This window comes from Delphinus delphis, chromosome 14, assembly GCF_949987515.2.
Source record: "Delphinus delphis chromosome 14, mDelDel1.2, whole genome shotgun sequence".
Taxonomy (NCBI): Eukaryota; Metazoa; Chordata; class Mammalia; order Artiodactyla; family Delphinidae; genus Delphinus; species Delphinus delphis.
In genome coordinates, this window is record NC_082696.1 from 72,281,539 (window position 1) to 72,303,338 (window position 21,800).

Below are 21,800 nucleotides of genomic sequence, written 5' to 3' on the forward strand. Positions count from 1 at the left end.
GGCCCTGCCAACACCTTGATTTCCAATTTCTGGCTTCTGGAACTGTGAGACAACCAATTTCTCTCGTTCTAAGTCACTCAGTTCTTGGTACATTGTTGTGGCAGCCCTGGGAAGATGACACATTGTTCTTTCACCAAAGCTCCCTGCTTTTTATCCCTCGTCCTGTAATCTTCCTTTCCCTTCTCTCGAATAATATCCTGGTCTTTCCAATCCATGTAAAAAGCTCTTTATTTACTCTAAGTTTCATTTTTGTTTCATTTGGCTCATTACTTAAGCCAATTGAGATCTTTTATGTCCTGTTTCCATCACGTGGGTATTTGTTATCTGTTTCAACTTAGAACCTCCTAGAGTTGCTGGGAGTCCTTACTCAAAACACTGGTAAAAGCATTGAATGAGATATTTACAACAGACACTCTTGAAATTCCCTTTAGGTTGACACTGACTTTCTTTACTGCTGTTGTTCAACCTGTTTTAAATGCACCTAACTTCCTTGATCCAATTTATAATTCTCTGTTTTGGATACAAGACAAAATACTATGAAAGACATTGTCTAACATCTTGCTGCAATCAAGATACGCCGTTCTATATCCTTCTTCTTTGCCAGTTTAGTAGCTCTGCCAACAATTAGTCTAATCTGGGATGATTTATTTCTTATTATCCCTACTTTCTTTTCATTTTGAACTTGATTTTCTAAGTCAACTCAAAACAAGCTTTTAATAATTCAGTCAAGAATCTTGCCCCAAACACCTATCAAATCTTTTGGTTTATGCTTTGTGGAATCTGTCTCTTCTCTTTGGAAATGGGAACCACAATTTTCTTCTGTGTTTTCTGGCTACGCAAGGACTCAATTCAGAGAACTCATTTGCATCCTCCAAGCCTTTCCTCCACCCCCTCCAAATATTCATATGTATTTTGTCCAGATCATGAGACTTAAGTTCTTATAATTTCTACACTTATCTTGGTCTTAATTCACTCTTATCATTATTTCTTCTGACCTTTTCAGGCTGAAGATTGTTTTTGACAGAGAAGATGGAAGACATGAGTTTAAAGTCCTATGCATATATGATGCATATAATGCATATATAAACATCTGATAATAATTACATCTTAATGTTCTTACATTTGTGAAATAATAAAAGCATTTTGATACATACTCCATTCTGTAGGTGGGCAGATACCATTATCACATATGTTCTCTTAAATTTTTACTTGATGCAAGGATCAGTCACTGAATATTTTCTTTTAAGCATCCTTTTCTCAAGTTTGACTACAATTTCTCTTGCCAAGAAATAAAGATTTGTTTCTACTTGATAAAGTTTCAGAATGTCCTGGAACAGCCTGGTACATTTTAAGTAGATAATTTTAGAAGAGGGCAGAATGTAGGTCAATACCAAAATATGTTACACGCATTGTCATATGCGTTGTTTGTGAGACTGTGTACCACACCAGAGATAGTAAATTCTGTATATAATATGGCAAAATACCCAGGGCTTAACTGTTTAAGGAGCATCACATAAAATTTGAGTTGACAGGAAATCAAGTTCAAAATACATGCTTTGTCATTGGTAAGGCATCTGTAAGAGGCATTGGACCCAGGAGTAGACTGTCCTTGTCATATTTTGGAAATTATGAGCCAGAGCTGCCTGTTACTTAAAGTAGGATGTGAGAGCCAGATGATTAAAACCTGACACTAGGCCCTCCACACTGCAGCTGCAGCTGGGCAAGCAAGCAATAGCACAGAGAGAGAATGGGAAGATGCAGTTCTCAGACACTCTTCAGGCAAATGGTTGGAGTCAGTGCCGGGGAACCCAGAGCAAGTCATGCTTCAATTCAACCAATATTTATTAGGTAGCTGCTTTGTGCCAGACATTGTGCTAAGTGGGGGCAGTCCAGGTAGGCAATGCGTAACGCAGACACTTGGCTGGTGTCTAGCATCAGATCTTTACTCCCTAAGAAGCAGTCTTGGAAAGATACATGCAGGACCCCAGGCCTTTCAGGGGAGCTAGGATCCCAGGAAGGTATCAGAATGAATAGGGAAGTGATCACGTGGGGAGGGCTCAGGGGCAGGGTGTTATCAGATGAGCACTCTGTTAGGTAAGTAGGGATGTGACTTACACAGCATAGCAGGCATTTAGGGGTCACCCTTTTGTCACCATAGCCTCAGTTCAACCGTGACTAGAGTGCCTGGCAGAGCATCTATATTTTAATTCTGGCCAGATTGGATGAAGATGTCCGGTGGTGGAAGGGACAAGACGATGAGGGAGGCTAAGGTTGTTTCTGAATCCCTTAAACCAGGAACTAGGAACTTGAGCCTGTTGGTGTTTTCTAAGTCACCAATGATTGTCTGCATTATTTTTCTTGCATCTGTTAGCATCAAATTGTGGATGAGATGGCTCAAAACTACTCATTAGAGTTGTAGATGCCATAGATCCTTCCAGGGAGACTCTAAAACTAGGGGATAAATCAAAAGAAGTATCATTTGGCTCTCAGGAAATTCTGGAAGATGTTAACCTTGAGAAATGCAGGCACCCAATAAAACTCTGAGGTCCCCCATTATGACCCTGCTCCTGTGATTATAGATATTCTTAGACCCCTTTCCTATTAACCAGGACCCCTTCTGGCCTGGACAAGTCTTCGAATATTGATATAACATCTGATTGCTTTAAAATTTCTCTTTTATTGTCACAAACTTGACTAAAGGACATTAAAAAAATTTCACTCACTGAACTATCTCTTTATGCAGCTGGTCTGTCATTTGAATAACTAACACCATTTTCCTCTCAAGAATGATCTGAGAACATATTTGATAGGCAGAAATACACTTTCTCCAGTACTTGAGATTGCTCTCGTAGCTATCAGACATTTCTCAAAGATCTGGTGAGCTAGATTTATTTTTGAACATCTTGGTAGTGATAGCAAATTGTGCCAGTTTTCTTATCATTTTCACCAACAGACTTCTTGATTAATCTGATGTTCCTGTCAGAAACAGACCTCACATCCTCTTAAGAATGAAAACTTTCTGGACACTTTATTGACTGCCTTATATGATTTTTCTCTAGTTAATATACAATTGACATGCTTTTAACACCTTCTGAAGTAAAGGAAAGATGGGGAAACAGTCCACAGCATTAATTTGTGCTCTAAATGTGTGATAAAGAGGAACACTCTTTCAAACAACATGAAGGATAACATAATCACTGGTTCTAAACAAAAGCTCTGAAAGTCCTACTGCCCTCCCTTATTTTCTCCATCCCTTCTCCTTCTTCCGTCCTTTTCTCTCTTCTATGCTTCCGCAACTATTTATTGAGGGCCATCTCTGACTGTTGGTCACTGTGCCCTGCCCTCACGGGGCTTATGCTTAAGTGGGAGAGGCAGTTGTTAGGCAACTAATTATGAAAGTTAATTTATAAGCAATTCTGGCTCTTGCTTGTTACCAACTGGGTTTTTCTCACTGATGATCTGAAGTTCCTCGCTCTGTGACCTTTGCTGGTACCTGTCTAACAAATCCCCCAGCTGTTGATGGAGGAGTTCAGAAACCACAGTGATTGGGCCTCCTCAAATTCACAGAGCCCTCTGCCATCACCTGGGACCCTCAGGGCTCATAACTCGGTATTGTGTCTCCTAAATGTATTTCCAAGGCAGTTCTTCCTAAACATTTCCCACTCTGTTTAATCATCAAACCTCCACTCTGCACAATCTCCCACCCTCTTGTCTCCTGAGAGGTCAAGGCCAGCAAAATTTTTCAGCTCAGAATTTCTGTATCCAGCTCATGTTATGTTCCAAAAATCTATTGATTCTTCTGTTAAAAAGTCTCTTTTCTCCTTCCCTTAGAATAAGTCTCACTTTTCCTTTCTGAGGACTTACTCTCTTTAGCCCATGTCCTCTGATCTTCTTTGTACTTTTGTTCCATAAGCCATGCTCTCTCTCCCCCCAGACCCCAAACTCTGATTTTTATCATCCTTTAATTGATTTTTCTTCACAACCTCTACAGGGGCTCAAATCTCCTTCACACTTAAAAACAAGAGGCAAAATCAAACAACAGCAACATCAACAACCACTAACACAAAAATGAAAAGCCCTGCCAACTTCTTATGCTATTTATTAATGATCTCACTGTTTCCTTTCAGAATATTTCAGCCTGCATTATTTGCCCCTCATTCCTTACCACTCACTATTTGACCTCCTCCTTGACCTCATAATTAGCACTGTTTTCTTTTGAAGGTGAAGTTGAGTGACTACCCATTGACCCATTCACTTATTTAAGAAACAATTACTTGGTTACTTTTATATGTCAGGCACTATGGGAGGTTTGCGGTAGGGCTCCAATCCATGCCTTTGGAGAAAAATTGCTCTGCAGGGTAACTATTAGAACAGATGTGGGATGTGCAAGATATGGTGACTCCCAACCACCATAGCCCTTTCATTCATTTCTACAGGAACAGATGGTTTTGAATACTTTGTTCTTCTTATAGATTCCATGGCATTGCACTATCTGGATTTGTTCTTACCTGTTGGAGGCTCTCCTTCTCTGCCTCTTTCATTTGTGGCTGGACATATCTACTACTTTTTGCCCCTTCTATGTAGACACAGCCTCTACTTCTGTATGTGATCCTTTTGCTACATTGCAAGCCATGGCTCTGTTAACTGCAGCAGAAAGACGAAGACTGTGAAAAGTTGAGACCTTGAATTACACATCCTCCCTGAGCACCGGGCTCAGAGGGAAAGATCCAGCAGGAAGCCATGGGGAAAAGTCCAGCATGGTATATACAGAGAGAGGGCAGGGGCTCGGTCAATACACAGCATCAAGAGATGTTACACATATAGGACATGAAGATCTTGAGAATTAAGGCCCTTGTCAGCTCTCCTGACTTATCTCGGTCGCCTCCATGCTGTATTCTCTACGCTATCTCCAGGTTTGTCTTGGGGAAGCATAATGCTAATCATGTCACTGTCTTTTAAAAACACCTTCAGTAACTCCTAACATTCAAGACTCCTTATGATTTGGTGTTTTAAGCCTCCTTTTCCCATTCTTCCTACTTGGGATTGTTTGCTTTAACCAAACTGTCCTACTTGCTAGTTCCTGAACACTCTCCATGGTGTTTCCCTCTTTGTCTTTGCTTTTCCAATGGCTCTTCCCGCTATAACCTCCCTCTCCTCATCTGTATCCCTAATCGTTTTATCCTTTACAGTCAGTCAAATGAAGGTTCCTCCATGTACGTTCCTCCATGTACGTTCCTGATCATATCACCCAGAGGAGATTGCATCATTTTCCAAATTACTGATGCTAATTTTTAATACTCCTTTTGACATTTGCTGCAGTAAAGAACACAATAAGATATCTGTGTGTTCATCTCTTATTAGGCTGAGTCCTCCTTGAAGGAAGAAGCCACGTAATAAACATCTTTGTATGAATTTTCAGTTCCCAAGACAGCGTTTTGCACATTGAAAATGCTCAATAAATGTATATTGAGCGATCCCTTAAATTGTGCTTCAAAGGAAAGTTGTCATTATTGGTTTGTTCTTTGATTCATTTAAATTCATATTCCTTTCTGGAAATAAATTATCCAGAAATCAGCGTTTTGAATTTATAGTAAGCGGATGATCCAGTGAACGACAAGCTTCTCTGGGAAACATTAACTGAGAATGCTATGTTCCGTCTTTTCAAGCAAATATGAATTTCCCATTCAAAAGAAAAAAGCATACTTTTAGAAGGTTGAACAGGATGGTACTTTTGAAAAAGCTTTCCAACTGCATTCAGTTTAGATTAATTCAAGGAAATTAACTGACTCTGAGCCCACACTTTTTTCACGTAGTGTCAACTGGAACATTTTCATTCACTTCTAGCTTTTCTCTCTCCAGTCCTATGATCTCTATCTTTTTTTTTTTTTTTTTTTTTTTTTTTTTGCGGCACGCAGGCGTCTCACTGCTGTGGCCTCTCCCGTTGTGGAGCACAGGCTCCGGACGCGCAGGCTGAGCGGCCATGGCTCACGGGCCCAGCTGCTCCGCGGCATGTGGGATCTTCCCGGACCGGGGCACGAACCCGTGTCCCCTGCATCGGCAGGCGGACTCTCAACCACTGCGCCACCAGGGAAGCCCAGTCCTATGATCTCTAAAAAGCAGTCTTAGAGGAGGAGTTTCATCCAGATCAGGGCTGTTGAGGTGAACAGTGGGGCAGAGGGCAGTGTGTACAGTTAGTGGTGGTACATCCATCATCTTGGAGGAGGAGTAACTCAGTAATGGGGTCCTGGGTAAGGACCAGTTGTAACTGATGAGGGTGGACGAGGGGATCACCAAAAATATTAGATTTCTTGATTCAGGGATGTCTAGCTGACCAGCAAGACCAAGTTATCATTGCTGGACTTTCCAAAGGTAAGCGCTAGAGACACAGTGGAAAGCCAAGGTAAGTAGTTCTTGGCTAGTCATCCACTAAGAATGAGTGTCTACCATGTTCCTGTCTTTAATTGGCATTAAACAGACATAGACAACTACTGAACTAAAAAGAAGAGGATTCTCAAGTCATTGCAGGTACTTGTAGAGTCTCCAGCCTTAAAGTGAATGAAAATGTCCCCTGCTGTCCTGTCCATCTTGAAAGCCTTGATCTGACTAAATGCTCTCCTCTCAAATTAGTTTTTAGAAGTCACAGGACTCCCAAATGCCATTCACTTCCCAAAGTTTGGGCCCTTATGCCCTCCTTAAGGTATACTCTCTGCTCTCTCTATATGAGCATCATCTCTGTCAATGGGGTCCTCGCCACAGGTTTGGGCTACCTTCCTCCTTTTTGGCTGTTACACTGGAAACTTCAACCAGAGAAGTTCAATTCCTCTTTGGGAAATGTACAATGTATGATATCAACAGGCTTCTCCGATTACAAATGTACACTGTTGTGCTTCCATGTTGTTCAAACTCACTGTTCCCCTATCAAAAATCCAAACCAGGGCTTCCCTGGTGGCGCAGTGGTTGAGAGTCCGCCTGCCATTGCAGGGGACACGGGTTCGTGCCCCGGTCCGGAAAGATCCCACATGCCGCGGAGCGGCTGGGCCCGTGAGTCATGGCCGCTGAGCCTGCGCATCCGGAGCCTGTGCTCCGCAGCGGGAGAGGCCATAACAGTGAGAGGCCCGTGTACCGCAAAAGAAAAAAAGAAAAAGAAATCCAAACCAGCTGTTTCAAAACTACAGGTCGATAGACTCTCAACCTAGGGTACCCAATATTTCATAAATAAAAATATAATCTATTGCAAATTCACAAACATTATTTATTATTTAGTTATTATTTCTTGTCTTGCTAAACTGTACCAGGCATCTCCTTCTTACTTTAACTTCACCTTCCATTTATACCATTTAAAACTACCTGTTTCCTAAAAGTTTCAAGCAGGGAGGTGTATTTTCTATTCCAGAATATTAATTTGCACCAATGTTCTATTCTTTTACACACACACACACACACACACACACACACACTCACCCTTCGTACATCTCCAGCCCTATTAAGCTTCACTCACTCTCACTTTCCTATGATCACGATGCCTACAGCTTCTAAGCTAAAAAGCTGAACATGTTATCTGATAAATGACTTGTTATTTCCAGCACAGGAGGTAACTTTTAGATCTAAAATGGAGGAATTTCCAGTCCTTTTATGGTATAGCCACAGCCCATCAGGATATCTATAATTTAGCTAAGTCTGGAAAGCCTGATATAGGAAATAATCACACTGATAGACTTCCCTTTTTGCTATAATATATAATTTGGCTGTTGACTATATTCTGTTTAATGACCTTCTATTGTCTAAAAATTTGCTCTTTGGGAATGTGGAGGTCATGCTATATATTCCTTTCTTTAATTTTTTCCTGGACAACAGTGCATAATGCCAGTTACAGTGTATGTCTCCATTATCAAATAAATTATATAAAAACAGTGTATTAAATATGACATGAAATCTTGTCGTTTGCCAGGCATTTGTACAGGACAATAAATGATTCTTTTTCTCACATGTTATCCTTTTAACTTTAAGCATCTTTATTAGTTTTCTACTGCTTCTGTAACAAATTACTACAAACTTAGTGGCTTAAAGCAATACACATTTATTATCTTAGAGTTCTGTGGGTCAGAGTCTGACATGGGTCTCACAGAGCTAAAATCAAGGTTTTTCACAGGGATGCATTCATTTCTGGAGGCTCTTGGGGAGAATCTTCTTACTTGCCTTTTCCAGCTTCTAGGGGCTCCCACCTTCCTCAACTTGTGGGCCCTTCCTCCATCCCAAAGCCAGCAATGTTGCATCTCTCTGACCCTATTCTCTTCTCACATCGCCCTCTTATCATAGCTAGGGGTTTTTCCATTTAAAAACTCATGTGATTATTATTAAATGCAGTAAATCAGACAGAGAATGACAAATATCACAGGATACCACTTATATGTGGAATCTAAAAAAATGATACGGATGAACTTATTTATAAAACAGAAACAGACTCAGAGACTTTGATAACAAACTTATGGTTACCAAAGGGGAAAGGTGCAGGAGGAGGGATAAATTAGGAGTTTGGGATTAGCAGATACACACTACTATATATAAAATAGATAATCCACGAAGACCTACTGTACAGCACAGGGAACTCTACTCAATATTCTGTAATAACCTACATGGGAAAAGAATCTGAAAAAGAATGGATATATGTATATGTATAACTGAATCATTTAGCTGTTCACCTGAAACTAACACTATATTGTAAATCAACTATACTCCATTATAAAATAATAATTAAATTAAAAATTTAAAAATCCCTCATGTGATTAGATTAGGCTCACTTGGAAAGTCCAAGATAATCTCCCTATCTCAGGTTCTAGCCACTTGAATAAATCAACTTCAAATTATTTTGGATGCAAATTGTTCACATCTGCAAAGTTCTTTTTGCTGGCTGAAGTAACATATTCACAGATTCCACATTTTTCTGCCTACCACAGCATCTTCACATCTACCAAATTCTTAGTAATTTCCTTAGAATCAACCATGGTCCTAACAACTTTGTTTTCACTACTGATTTTCTTTTATAAAAAAAAAATTATGATTTTTTAAATTGATGTACAGTTGACTTATACTATTATATAAATTTCAGGTCTACAGCATAGAGATTCACAATTTTAAAAGGTTATATTCCATTTATAGTTATTATAAAATGTTGGCTATATTCCCTGTGTTGCACAATATATCCTTGTAGCTTATTTATTTTATACATAGTAAGTTGTACTTTTAATCCCTTACCCCTATCTTGCCTCTCCTCATTTCCCTCTCCCTACTGTTAACCACTAGTTTTTTCTCTATACCTGTGAGTTTGTTTCATTTTTGTTATAGTCACTAGTTTTAGTTTTTAGATTCCATACATAAGTGATATCATACAGTATTTGTCTTTCTCTGTCTGACTTGTTTCACTTTGCATAATGCCATCCAGGTCCATGCATGCTGTTGCAAATGGCAACATTTCATTCTTTTTTATGGCTGAATAGTATTCCATTGTAACTACTAAGTTTCTTAATGGTGTTATCTTCCTCATGACTCCTTGCAAACGTGAATATCAATAATAATCTGTTTAAGAAGCATGTCATCCCTTTAGGGTTGAGTATTCAAGTTGGGAACTATCTTAAAAATTTTAACCATGGAGTACAAATTGGCAGTCCAAATACAGAATTTAGCTCTCAGGTTTATTTTATTTGAACTTCATCATGTTATAAACGTGTATAAATTCAAATACCGTCAGGAAAGCACATTCTCTAGTCCCCATCGTAGCCCCCACCACCTTCTACTGTCTATACTCAACCTACTTACTGCATTCATGCAGATGAATTGCTGCCTTGTTCCTAAAGACATCTGAGTTTGTGATACCTAATCTAGTCTGTGCACTAAGCTAAGAAGTTATCACTTAATACCTTGAAGTTTGTTAACATACCCTCTGCATTTCTAGTCATAGAGGTCTTATTATCTTACAGAACAGATTATTCCATTTATGAACAATTGAAGATTATTTTTCTACCTATTCATTTTGATTCTATCTGTGTTACATAGAATAAGTCTAATTTTCTGTTTTTCATGGACTTCTTGAATAATTACGGTGATCACATCTCCTAATTCTTTTCTCTTCCATTATAAACATTCCCTACTCAGCTAACTTTTTCATTTGATATAGTTTCCAAATATTTCAAGGTTTTCAATCTCCTTCTTATAATGTGGTGACCAGAAATAGTGATACTATTCCAGATGTGGTCTGATCAGTGTCAGGTACCATAGACCTACTTTTTTTTTTTGCATACTTTTATTGACACAGGTAAAATCACCTTCACTCTGACAGCTTATAAAACACGTTACAGTCATATTATACCTGCATTCAATTAAAACATCCAGGTCTTTTTTGTTCAAGATCTTCTGTTACATGAATGTCTGATACTGTAGTTTCCCTCAACCCTAGTTTTGGTTGATTCATCAGGCAGCAAACATTTATTGAGCACTGGCTGCATGCATGACACTGTGCTTAGTGCTAGAGGGTATAAAGAAGTATACAATATAGTGGAGGAGTTTATAGCTTCACGAGGGAGAGAGACTGACGCATATTTTTGGTCCAGAGTGAGAAACACAGCAGGAGAGGTATCTGTAAGTCAGACTTCCACCCAAGTAAAGAGAAGCAAGTGCCCACCAATGTGCTAAGGACTTTAAGTAGAGGCGGTCAATCATTGAATATTTAGGTTTCGAGCTGAGGAGAGGTCTGGGCTGAAGTTAAGGATTGGGAGGATAGTAGACTTGTCATTCTGCATCCACTTATTCATTGTTTTTCTTTTGCTCTGGGGATGTGAACCTTTCCCCACTGGATACAGCCAAGTTTGGATGGCCTATCACCATGTTCTATTCTCGTCTTCCCTCCCAGCAGGGTTGGCACGTGTCCCAGCTAAACCAAGATGATGCTCACTCCCTGGAATTTCAGTCTTCACCAAGTTGCTGATACGACTGGATGCCAATTCATTCAATGGCTGGGCCCTGACGAGACCGTTCCTCGGTCCTTACAACCCTGGGACTGCCATCCATCTAGATCTCGCCTTCTTAATCCCAATTCTCCAGTTTTCCTTTCAATTGTGTGAATTACTTCTTATCCTTACCACAAATTCCATTTCGTTTTAAGTTGTCAAACCCAGTTTCAGTTGCTTGTAACTGTATAATTCAATAATATAACTTACTCTACAAGGTTATATCAGCTTAATTTAGTAGTTAATGCTATAGAACTAGATAGGAAAGTCTTAAGAGCACAAGCTCTAGAATCAGTTTCCTGTGTTTAAATGCGAGCTTTTTCACTAATAACTTTAACAAACTTAAAGTAAAATACTTTGTTTCTGTGAACTGCAGTTTTTTATCTATAGAATGGCATGTCTAATAATCCTACCTACCTAATGTATGGTTTTAAAACATGAAGGAGAGAATGCATACAAAGCACTTAGCCTAGTGTCTGCACATGCAAAGTGCTCAGTAAATGTCAGAGCAGATAGAAATTAAATGTTGCAAGAGCTAACGAGGATTTGAGTATGGGGAGACTGAGTAGGGAGGGAAGAGATAGAAAAGAGTGAAGTCTTAGAGACAGAGGGGATAATCATTCCAGTTAGAATAGGGGCAAATGCTACAAAGAAATCAAATAAGAAAAGGGCTAAAAATGACAAGCGTTAGTAACCAAAAAACCAAACAACACAACACAACAATGGGTAGAGGGCTTAAATAAATATTTCTTCAAAGGAGATATACAAATGGCCAATAAGCATATGAAAGGATGCCTGACATCACTCATCATCCACAGAGAAATACAAATCAAAATCACAAGAAGATAATACTCCACACCCACCAAAACAGCTACTATCCAAAAAAACAGGAAATAACAAATGTTGGCAAGGACGTGGGGAAATTGGAACTTGTATGCAGTGGTGGTCAGAATTAAACTGTGAAGCTGCTGAGGAAAACTATTTGGTGGTTTCTAAAAAGTTAAACATAGAATTAGCTTATGATCTAGCAATTCTACTTCTACGTATATACCTCAAAGAACTGAAAGGAGAACAAACATATACTTCTACATCCGTGTTCATAGCATTATTCACAATAGCCAAAAGTGGAAATAACTCAAATGTCCATCAATTGATAAATGGATAAACAAAATGGGGTGTGTGTGTGTGTGTGTGTGTGTGTCTGTGTGTATAAGGGAATATTATCAATCTTGAAAAGGAATGGTATTCTGATACCTACTACAACATGGATGTACCTTGAAAACATTATGGTAAGTGAAATAAACCAGACATAGAAGAACAAATACTGTATGATTCTACTTATATGAGCTATCTAGAATAGGCAAATTCATAGAAACAGAAAGTGGAATAGCAGTAACTGGGGGGTTAGGGCAGGGGGAATGGGGAATTATTGTGTAATGAATAGAAAGTTGCTATTTGTGATGATGAAAAAGTTCTGGAAACGGATAGTGGTGACATTTGCACAACACTGTAAATGTTCTTAATGCCACAGAATTGTATACTTAAACACGATGAAAATTTATTTACCACAATAACAAAAATAAATGATGTTAAGATGTGTATTAGGATGTCATAAGGGATCTTTTTTAGTCAGCTTCAGGAAGTAAGGCAAGAATCACCAGTTTACGGTGTGCTATGGGGAAAATGGGAAGCAAGGAATTAGGGTCATCAAGAATAGCTTCCTGGGCTTCCCTGGTGGCGCAGTGGTTTAGAGTCCGCCTGCCGATGCAGGGGACACGGGTTCGTGCCCTGGTCCGGGAAGATCCCACATGCCGCGAAGCGGCTGAGCCCATGAGCCATGGCCGCTGAGCCTGTGCGTCTGGAGCCTGTGCTCCGCAACGGGAGGGGCCACAACAGTGAGAGGCCCGCGTACCGGAAAAAAAAAAAAAAAAATAGCTTCCTCCAAAGAAGTTTGGGTGTGAGGAGAAGGAGGTACTAAGGTGACAGCTACAGGGATAATGCAGAGTCAAGAGAGAGTTTCTAGAAGATATATTGAAATATTTGGGCATATTTATGTGTTAAAGAGAAGCCAGCAGGACAGAGGTTGGTTAGACAGCAGAAAGAGGGAGTTGATAGAACCAGGCCCTAAAGAAGTCAACAGGAAAATGGAGGGAAGGCAGGAAGGTTGAGTGGAAATGAATGTAACTTTGTAGATTGGGTGGAAGGTTGAAGAAGTTTACATGAGAAGCATTTATTTCTTCTGTGAAGTAGCAGGTGAAGGCCGTTAATGGGGGTGAGGCATGTGAAGCTGAGGAGAGAGCTGGATGTTTGGAATAACGGCTGAGAGGAATGAAAGAGTTGATCAGTAATAAGTAAAAGGAATGCCGTTCATTGTTGAGGACATGGAAAGTGAGAATCATAATTTTTTTATGTGATTGAATAATTTTTCTCCATTTATAGTCAGCAACCTGGGCAAGGACTGGAGAAGGTAGATTATTGTGTTCACTCTGTATTCAGAGTTTTTAGGGCAGGGGCTGTAGGACACATAGATGAGGAACTTGAAATCCAGTTTTGGTTGGAGAACAGCGTAAGTAATTGGGGTCCAGGCTGATAAAAGAGAGAAATCAAGTGAGAAGGAAAACAGACTAGTCATTGGTAGCTTTCACTGGCTAAGGCAGTAGAATACTTTTACTTCTTGTGAAACATATGGAAAGATCACTGGCCTTAGACACCAGAGCACCTGGGTTCTAGATTCAGTTCTGCCATTAACCAGGTACATTGTGTTGAACAAGTCATTTCATGTCTTTGGGTCTCAGTTTCCTTAATTGTAAAATGGGATGGGATCAGAAGGTATCTGAATTCCCTTCTAGTTTTAATATTCTGGGACATAGATCAGATGATCTGCCTGACTAGTGATTTTCACAAGCCTCTGGAGTAGGAAACTCTTTTGTATAGACTTCTTTCTTAACACATAGAAGTTCCTTTTCCAAGGGAACCCTCTTGCACTGCTGGTGGGAGTGTAAATTGGTACAGACACTATAGAGAACAGTATGGAGGTTCCTTAAAAAACGAAAAATAGAATCACCATATGACCCAGCAATCCCACTACTGGGTATATACCTAGAGAAAGCCATAATTCAAAAAGACACAGGAACCCCAATGTTCACTGCAGCACTATTTACAATAGCCAGGACATGGAAGTGACCTAAATGCCTATCGACAGATGAATGGATAAAGAAGATGTGGTACCTATATGCAATGGAATATTACTCAGCCATAAAAAGGAACGAAATTGGGTCCTTTGTAGAGATGTGGATGGACCTAGAGACTGTCAGAGTGAAGTAAGTCAGAGAGAGAAAAACAAATATCGTATATTAACGCATATATGCAGAATCTAGAAAAATGGTATAGATTATCGTATTTGCAAAGCAGAAATAGAGACAGAGACATATAGAACAAATGTGTGGATACGAAGGGGTGAGTGAGGGCGGGAGGAATTGAGAGATTGGGACTGACACATATGCACTATTGATACTATGTATAAAATAGACAACTAATGAGAACATATTGTAGAGCACAGGGAACTCTACTCAGTGCTCTGTGGTGACCAAAATGGGAAGGAAATCCAAAAAAGAGGCGATATATGTATACATATAGCTGATTCACTTTGCTGTACAGTAGAAACTAACACAATATTGTAAAGCAACTATACTCCAATAAAAATTAATAAAAAAAAAAGAAGTTCCTTTTCCAAAGAACCTGGCCCCTTACACACTGTCAGAGAAAGATGTAATCCATATGTCAGCCAATAACAAGAGAACATCAGAGTTCAGGTGTTCAGGCCATATACCCTACCGTACTCATGAGTGTGGTGTTCCCGTTATGAATCACCTCTGGAAATCCTAGCTGCCTTCATTGGGGTACAGCCCTGCGTCCTGCTCTGCTTTTTCCCCTGCTTCTCTTTATCTCACTTGGTAAGGCTGTGTCCTCTAGCATGCTATTGAATAAATCGGGACATATTTATCAAGGGTCCACGAGGTGCCCTGCAAAACGCGAGGACATTGGGAATTCAGGGTAGTTATTTCACAGGTGTTCTACCCAGTGAAGGTTACATCCTGGCTGGGTAGACAAAACCCAAGCACACAAAATTTTATTGAATAACATACAAGCCAATAAATAATTAAGAGCTAAGCTAACCTATGAATTAAAGACAAATACCCCGGGGTTTCAGCAATAACAGGTCATCGTCATCACAGATCTGTGGGGCAAGTGGGACTTGAACTAGGCCTTGAACATTGGGTGAGGTTAGGAGAGAAGGCTCTCTTGACCATAAACTGGCGAAATCGGACTTGACAGTGAGAAGGAAGTGAATTTAGTCTGGTTAGCCATTTTCTGCTTCTCTCTTCTTTTGGGAACCTAGAGTTACTTGATAGTTCCCTTGTCAGTTCTGTGCGGCCAGTTTCCTCCATCTGTCCTGAGCCCCTCACACGTAACACAGATGTTGGGATGGCTTGTGCTGTTTACAGTGGAACTGAGAACCCTCCTGAGGCTTGAGCGTGAGGCTGGGGACTCATTTTCTTAGATTGCTGAGACGCCTGTACCATCAGCTCTGTCTGATCCTCTCAGGGATTTGCCACTTTATGTTAAAAACAGCTCCTTGTGGTCTTTACAGCACTCCTGCTGAGTGTGGATAAGGATGCATTCCCATAGAGCATTCCCTTTCCCATGTGGTGTATATTACAGAGTACATAACGCATATTACAACAAAGTAAACTCGTTTGACTAGAAAAAAGGCGGAAATGTATTCCCACTGATGGCAATGTGAAGCTGGGTTTGAGGTGGATTACGCTTCATGTAAGCAGCCAGGTTCTCACCAGAAAGTGACTTCAGATGAATCCAGGACTAGGGAGGATTGAGTTGAGCACTAACTGAATATTCTCAGAATAGATTAGCTTAACCCCATGCTCTGACCTCGGGAGATATAAGGCTCAGAACCACCGTGAACTGAGATGACCGTCACTTGACTGTTTACGTCCTCACTGATTTTTAATTTCCAAAAGATCTCGAATACTTCATGTGGAGAGTGAATCGGTCTGCACAGCACTCTTCGGGATTCTGTGGCAGATGAGAAGAGAATTGGAGACAGTCTCCCCTCTTATGAAATTGATGGAGGCTGTAGGTACACACATGTGAAAATGACTCAAAGCTTATGAACCAGAGCAAACCTATTTATTGTGTAATAATAAGAGTGAACGTATGTTGAGCACTTATGATGTGTCAGGCACTGTTTTATGTTTGTAAGAGCTAAGGGAGGTGTAGGATTGACAGAAAAAAGTGCACTTGTGAAGCTGGGCCTTTACGATGCTCTTTTCTACTATTTTTTTCACCTGTCCTTCAGATTTATTCACCCTTCAGATCCAAGAGTAAATCTCACTGTCTCAGAGAAGACTTCCTTAGTATCTAGAACGACACTGTCCAGTATTTAATAGATGCCACGAGCTGAATATTTAAATTTAAACCAATTAAAATGAAATAAGATGAAAAATGTAAAGCCTCAGTTGCGCTGGCCGTATCTCAGCTACTCAACAGCCACATGGGGCTGTTGGCTATCATATTGGGCTGCATATAGGTAGAACATTTCACAGACATAGAATGTTCTATTGGACAGCACTGGTTAGACTACAGATGTCTATAACACGTAACTTCTTTCCTCAGAGCCAATGTACTTGGGTTACATGTACAGTCTCTGTCTTCCTTACTGGATTATATGTCCCATAGAGCAGAGACTTTCTATCTTCCTAACCATGGTATACTCTTCATCCAGCACAGCGTCTAGCATGTCTGGTGTCTGATGCACAGTAATATTTTTGACCATTCACCAATGCATGGGAAGAAATCAATAACTCCTTAGAGGAGTCAGAAAATGTCTCCCAGAAGAGATAACATTTGGATTGAATTTTGAAGGATGAATATGAACTTGCCAGATTGAAAAGGGGACAGGCATCTGGGAAAACAGACCAGCATATTCAAAGAGACAGAATCGCTATAGCCTATGTTTAAGCAAAGAATGGATAAACAACAAGGTCCTACTGTATAGCACAGGGAACTATATTCAATATCCTGTGATAAAACATAATGGAAAAGAATATGAACAAGAATGTATATATACGGATAACTGAGTCACTTTGCTGTACAGCAGTAATTAACACAATATTGTAATTCAACTATACGTCAATAAAAAATAAATTAAAAAAAAGATCAAGTAAGAAATTCACGGTGGTTGGAGCAGAGTTTGTGTGTGTGTATTGTGGGAATGGTCTAGGAGCGAGTGTCTGGGAGTGAGTTTAGGTAGAAGAGGTACAGCTGGAGACAGATAGTGAAGGATGTCTTTGCTATGGAATCATTTTAGACCTCTTGCTGAAGAAACAAGAAAACAGAAAACATTCTGGGGGAGGGCACTGATATGATCAGATGTATTTATTTATCCATTTATTTTAGCAGCACAATTATGGGAGCAATGAAGAAGATGGACTAAGCTAGAAAGAAACAGGGGCAGAGAAGCGAGCTATTGTTTGGTTGCTACAGCTGGCGCCATGATCAGGAAATAGGTCTGAGGTAGAACAGATAGGATTTGGTGGCTAGTTGATGAGGTGGATAATGGCACAATAACAGATACAAGGAATATGGGAGGAGACAGAAGTTTGGAAAAGAGAATAATTAACTTGATGTGCCTAAAGGAAATGTGATTAGGAAACTGTTACTATAGTTCTGGAGCCCAGAAAAGAGATGAGGGCTGGAGATACAGATTGAGGAGTAGAGTGGTCAGCTTTTAGATCTGGTGGAAACCATGGGAGCCACATGGGAGAACTTGTAGCATAAGAAAAGATGGGGATGAAATTAAGACAGTGGAAGACTACTAATATTTAGAGTTTCTAAAATGAAGAAAAAGCCCACGAAGCCAGTTGAGAAGGAGCAATTATAGAGGCAAAGGAAGAGGGAGTTCTAAGAAGTTAGAGGGTGGGCAATACAAGCCACAGAAGACTAAAGTTGGTCATGGGCATCTAGCGGTGGGCTGATAACAAATCCTATCTTCTTTTCACATTCTTTAGCACTGATGCTAAATCCATGTAGTCTAGTCGCATGTAAACATTTTCCAGCACTAGTGGAATTTCCTTCCTAATTTTTTTTTTTTTTTTTTTTGCGGTATGCAGGCCTCTCACTGCCGGGGCCCCTCCCATTGCGGAGCACAGGCTCCGGACGCACAGGCTCAGCAGCCATGGCTCACGGGCCCAGCCGCTCGGCGGCATGTGGGGTCTTCCCGGACCGGGGCACGAACCCGTGTCCCCTGCATCGGCAGGTGGAGTCTCAACCACTGCGCCACCAGGGAAGCCCCCTAATTTTTCTTGATCAGAAACTACTTTCCTGTTGGAAAGACCTTACAACCTGCTATCAGGAAGGTGTACTTGACTGATAGAAACTTCACATTGTGTTTCTCCCAGGGGCATTTCATGAGAATCATTGCTTTCCAGGGATGGGTGTCTAAAACTGAACTTACTCTATGAAATCTTGAAAGAGACAACCAAGAAACAAAGGTTAGATGCTAAAGGGAGGCTGATTAGGGTTCCAATGACGGACTGTCATTTTCCTGAGAGTAGGATGTTTTATCATCTCTGGACAATGCCTGACTTAGACGTTTAATATGTCTGTTGCACTGGTCAACTGAACTACTGGAAGAATTAATTGGACTGTCCTATGAGTTAATGAGTTGTCTGTCACTAGAAGTATTTGAACAGAAGTCCTAAATGAGTACATGGACTTCACGTGTTGGGGAAGGTTGAAATTGAGGACCTGGACACCTTCCTGGTCTGCTATGTTGTGGTCATATACAGTGAGAATTGTGATGGGTGGAGACATGAACTTGGAACATGCTCTGTCTGAACATGCAAAGGCACAGGAAGGAAGAAATGATAAAAAGATGATGAGTTTTCTGGAGATCTGGCATTCATATTCCCCCACCTGCCATCCAGGTATCTGACAGATAAAAACTCACCATAAAAGACTGATTTTAAGAAAATAATTCAGAGAGCATCCTCAGTCTGTTGACTGTCTGATGACAGTCTGGGAACTTATCTCAGACCTCCAGTATAGCTCACAGAAACACTGGCAGGACTGATTCAGAAATTAGGAGCTGTGTCCTGAGTGTGCATTTTGAAAAATAAACACCAAAGAAAAGTCTGATGGTTTTGTGGCTAAGTTTCAGCAGAGCTGACATTTCCTGTAAGGAGTCTGGAGTGTGATAATATTGGAAAGGAGAGAATTCTTAAGATACACAGGACTTACCTGTCAGGTGCTGACAACCGTAGAATTCTATCTTTAGTGCCCTTTCCAAGTTGTTAGTTAAAGAGAAGATAGGCAGGAGTTCAAACTGAGTCTTATCCTTGACTCTGACATCCAGAATATTTACTAAAAGAAAGCTCTGTTAGGATACTAGTCAGAGGGGAAAAGAGAGAATGGTTGAAAGCATGGGTCTGACGGTTCTCAGCTCAGCTTTGTGATTTTTGGCAAGCTGCCGACCCCCTCCAAACTTCCCTTTTTTTCATCTGTAAAATCAGAATACTAACACCTACACCATAGTTGCTGTGAGAGTGAAATCGGTTATTCATTCTATATGAATGAATTAATTTATAACCTGATTCTTAAAAACAGGATACTTTCAGAGTGCTCAATATAGTAATTTTCATGAAGATTGGGTAGGTTAACTATATGTGGAATGGGCAAAAATATTTTGCCATTGTTACAGGCGAGACCGAGAAATCCTCAGTCAAATCTAAGAGCTTTACAATGGAATGAGAGTCCTGCCAGCTTTGTCTTGCTTTCCCGTTGCCAGTTGAGATATGGGTACATCCCTGAGCAAGCATGTACTTAGCTCCTCTGGGACGGATGAGTCGGAGGCGGAGAGCAGAGGGCAGTCTGCTGAGCCTCTATGACCCCGTGCCCTGCACCTCCCAGGTTGGAAATGACTCTGGCCCAGTTATGCGTTATTTCACCATGGAGACAAATGTTCCCGGGAGGGAAGCAGGATTTGCTGGGGTTGTTTACTGCTGCAATAATATCTGACAGGTGTTCTGTAGCTGGTCCCCTGGCCTCCTTTTTCTCCTAATAAGCCTAAAGTTACCCAAACCCCATTTCCACTGCAGATAGGGGGGTTGCCTCACACCTTGGTCCTTTGTTGCCATGTATGATGATACTGCCACTTCCCTGGTGTGACTCTGCTGTGGAGTGTTCATCCCCTGTGTGTGTCCATCCCCTGTGTGTGTGTCCATCCCGTGTGTGAGCTTATCCCATGTGTAGTGTTCATTCCCTGTGTGCAGTGGCCGTCCTCTGTGTGTGTCCATCCCCTGCGTGTGTATCCATCCCCCGTGTGCAATGATCATCCCCTGTGTGTGTGTGTTCATTCCCAGTGTGTGTGTTCATCACCCAGGCTTTGGCCTCAGACCCAAGCAAGGCTTCTCTCTTAGCACTTGGTACCAACCTAACTTCTTTTACCTTTGACTTCTGCTCCACGAAATCAAGATTATAGCACCTTGTGTTTGTAGAAACCAGAAGAGATGGTGGTTTTGAAATAAGCATTTCATGTATGTTAGCTTCTAAGATTATAATCATTACTAAACACATTCTCTGCAACTTTGCATCTGCTTTTGAAACAACCCACTCTGGACAGGTTCCAAGTAGGAGTATGAACTCTGAAAGCTACTGGCTTAGGCCCAGGCTAACTCCAGATTTGTGTACGTGCCTCTTGTCATGGGCAGAATGCCTGCCAAACTTGACTGAATGACTAAGTGTCAGTTCCCTTTTGTTGCATTTATTACTGCTCCTGAGTCTACGGGCTAGCTGGGTAGCTCTGATCTCTGTTTAGTTCTGCTCAGTTCACTAATGTGTCATCTGTCTGCTGCTAGGTTGGCCAGGAGCAGGCCGTTTTAGGAGGGTTTTGCTCACATGGCTGGTGACAGTTTGGGCTTGGGTGCTGGGGAAGACTGGACTGTGTGTTTTTCCTCATCCCACAGCTAGCCCGATTTATCCTGATGCTGGTAGGCCGATTCCAAGAGAGGGGAAAGCATTCAAGACCTCTTGAGGCCTGAACGGAGAACTAGTACGCCATCAACTTGAGGGCATTTTATTGGCCAAAGCAAGTCACAAAGCCAGCCCAGATTCAGGAGGATAAAAACAGACCTTACCTGGTCAAGGGAGGATTGTAAAAGCATCCTGCAAAGGGCGTGGATACAGGCAGTTGTGAACATCCGCGGGCATCAGTCTGTCACTTCCTCATCCTAAATTAGTCCTTAGCCCTGGGCTCCAATATCCTTGACTCAGTAACCAGTACACAAAGCTATGAATGCACTGTATTCCATCCAAGGGGCTGAAATTGTTGCCTTTTTTGTAGTATTTCAGCAACCATTTTCCTCGTGACCATGGAAGGAAGATATACATAGTGTCCTGAACAGGTCACAGTGTCTGATCTTTCCTTCTTTTCTGCTTCTCCTTTTCTCCCTCTCTCCCACCCTCTACTGCATGTTCTTTATTTTATTTTATTAAAAAAATTTTTTTATTAGAATATAATTGCTTTACAATGTTGTGTTAGTTTCTGCTGTACAATGAAGTGAATCAGCTATGTGTATACATATATCCCCTCCCTCTTGCACCTCCCTCTGCCCCTCTCATCCCACCCATCTAGGTCATCACAGAGCACTGAGCTGAGGTCCCTGTGCTATACAGCAGGTTCCCACTAGCTATCTATTTTACACGTGGGAGTGTATTTATTCT

At 40.8% G+C, this 21,800-nt stretch overlaps 1 long non-coding RNA gene across 2 annotated transcripts in view; it reads right to left on the reverse strand.

Annotated features, from left to right (window-relative positions):
* Positions 1 to 21,800, reverse strand: part of LOC132437373 (uncharacterized) — a 140,892-nt gene that overhangs the window by 80,204 nt on the left and 38,888 nt on the right. The gene's annotated exons all lie outside the window — the stretch shown is intronic.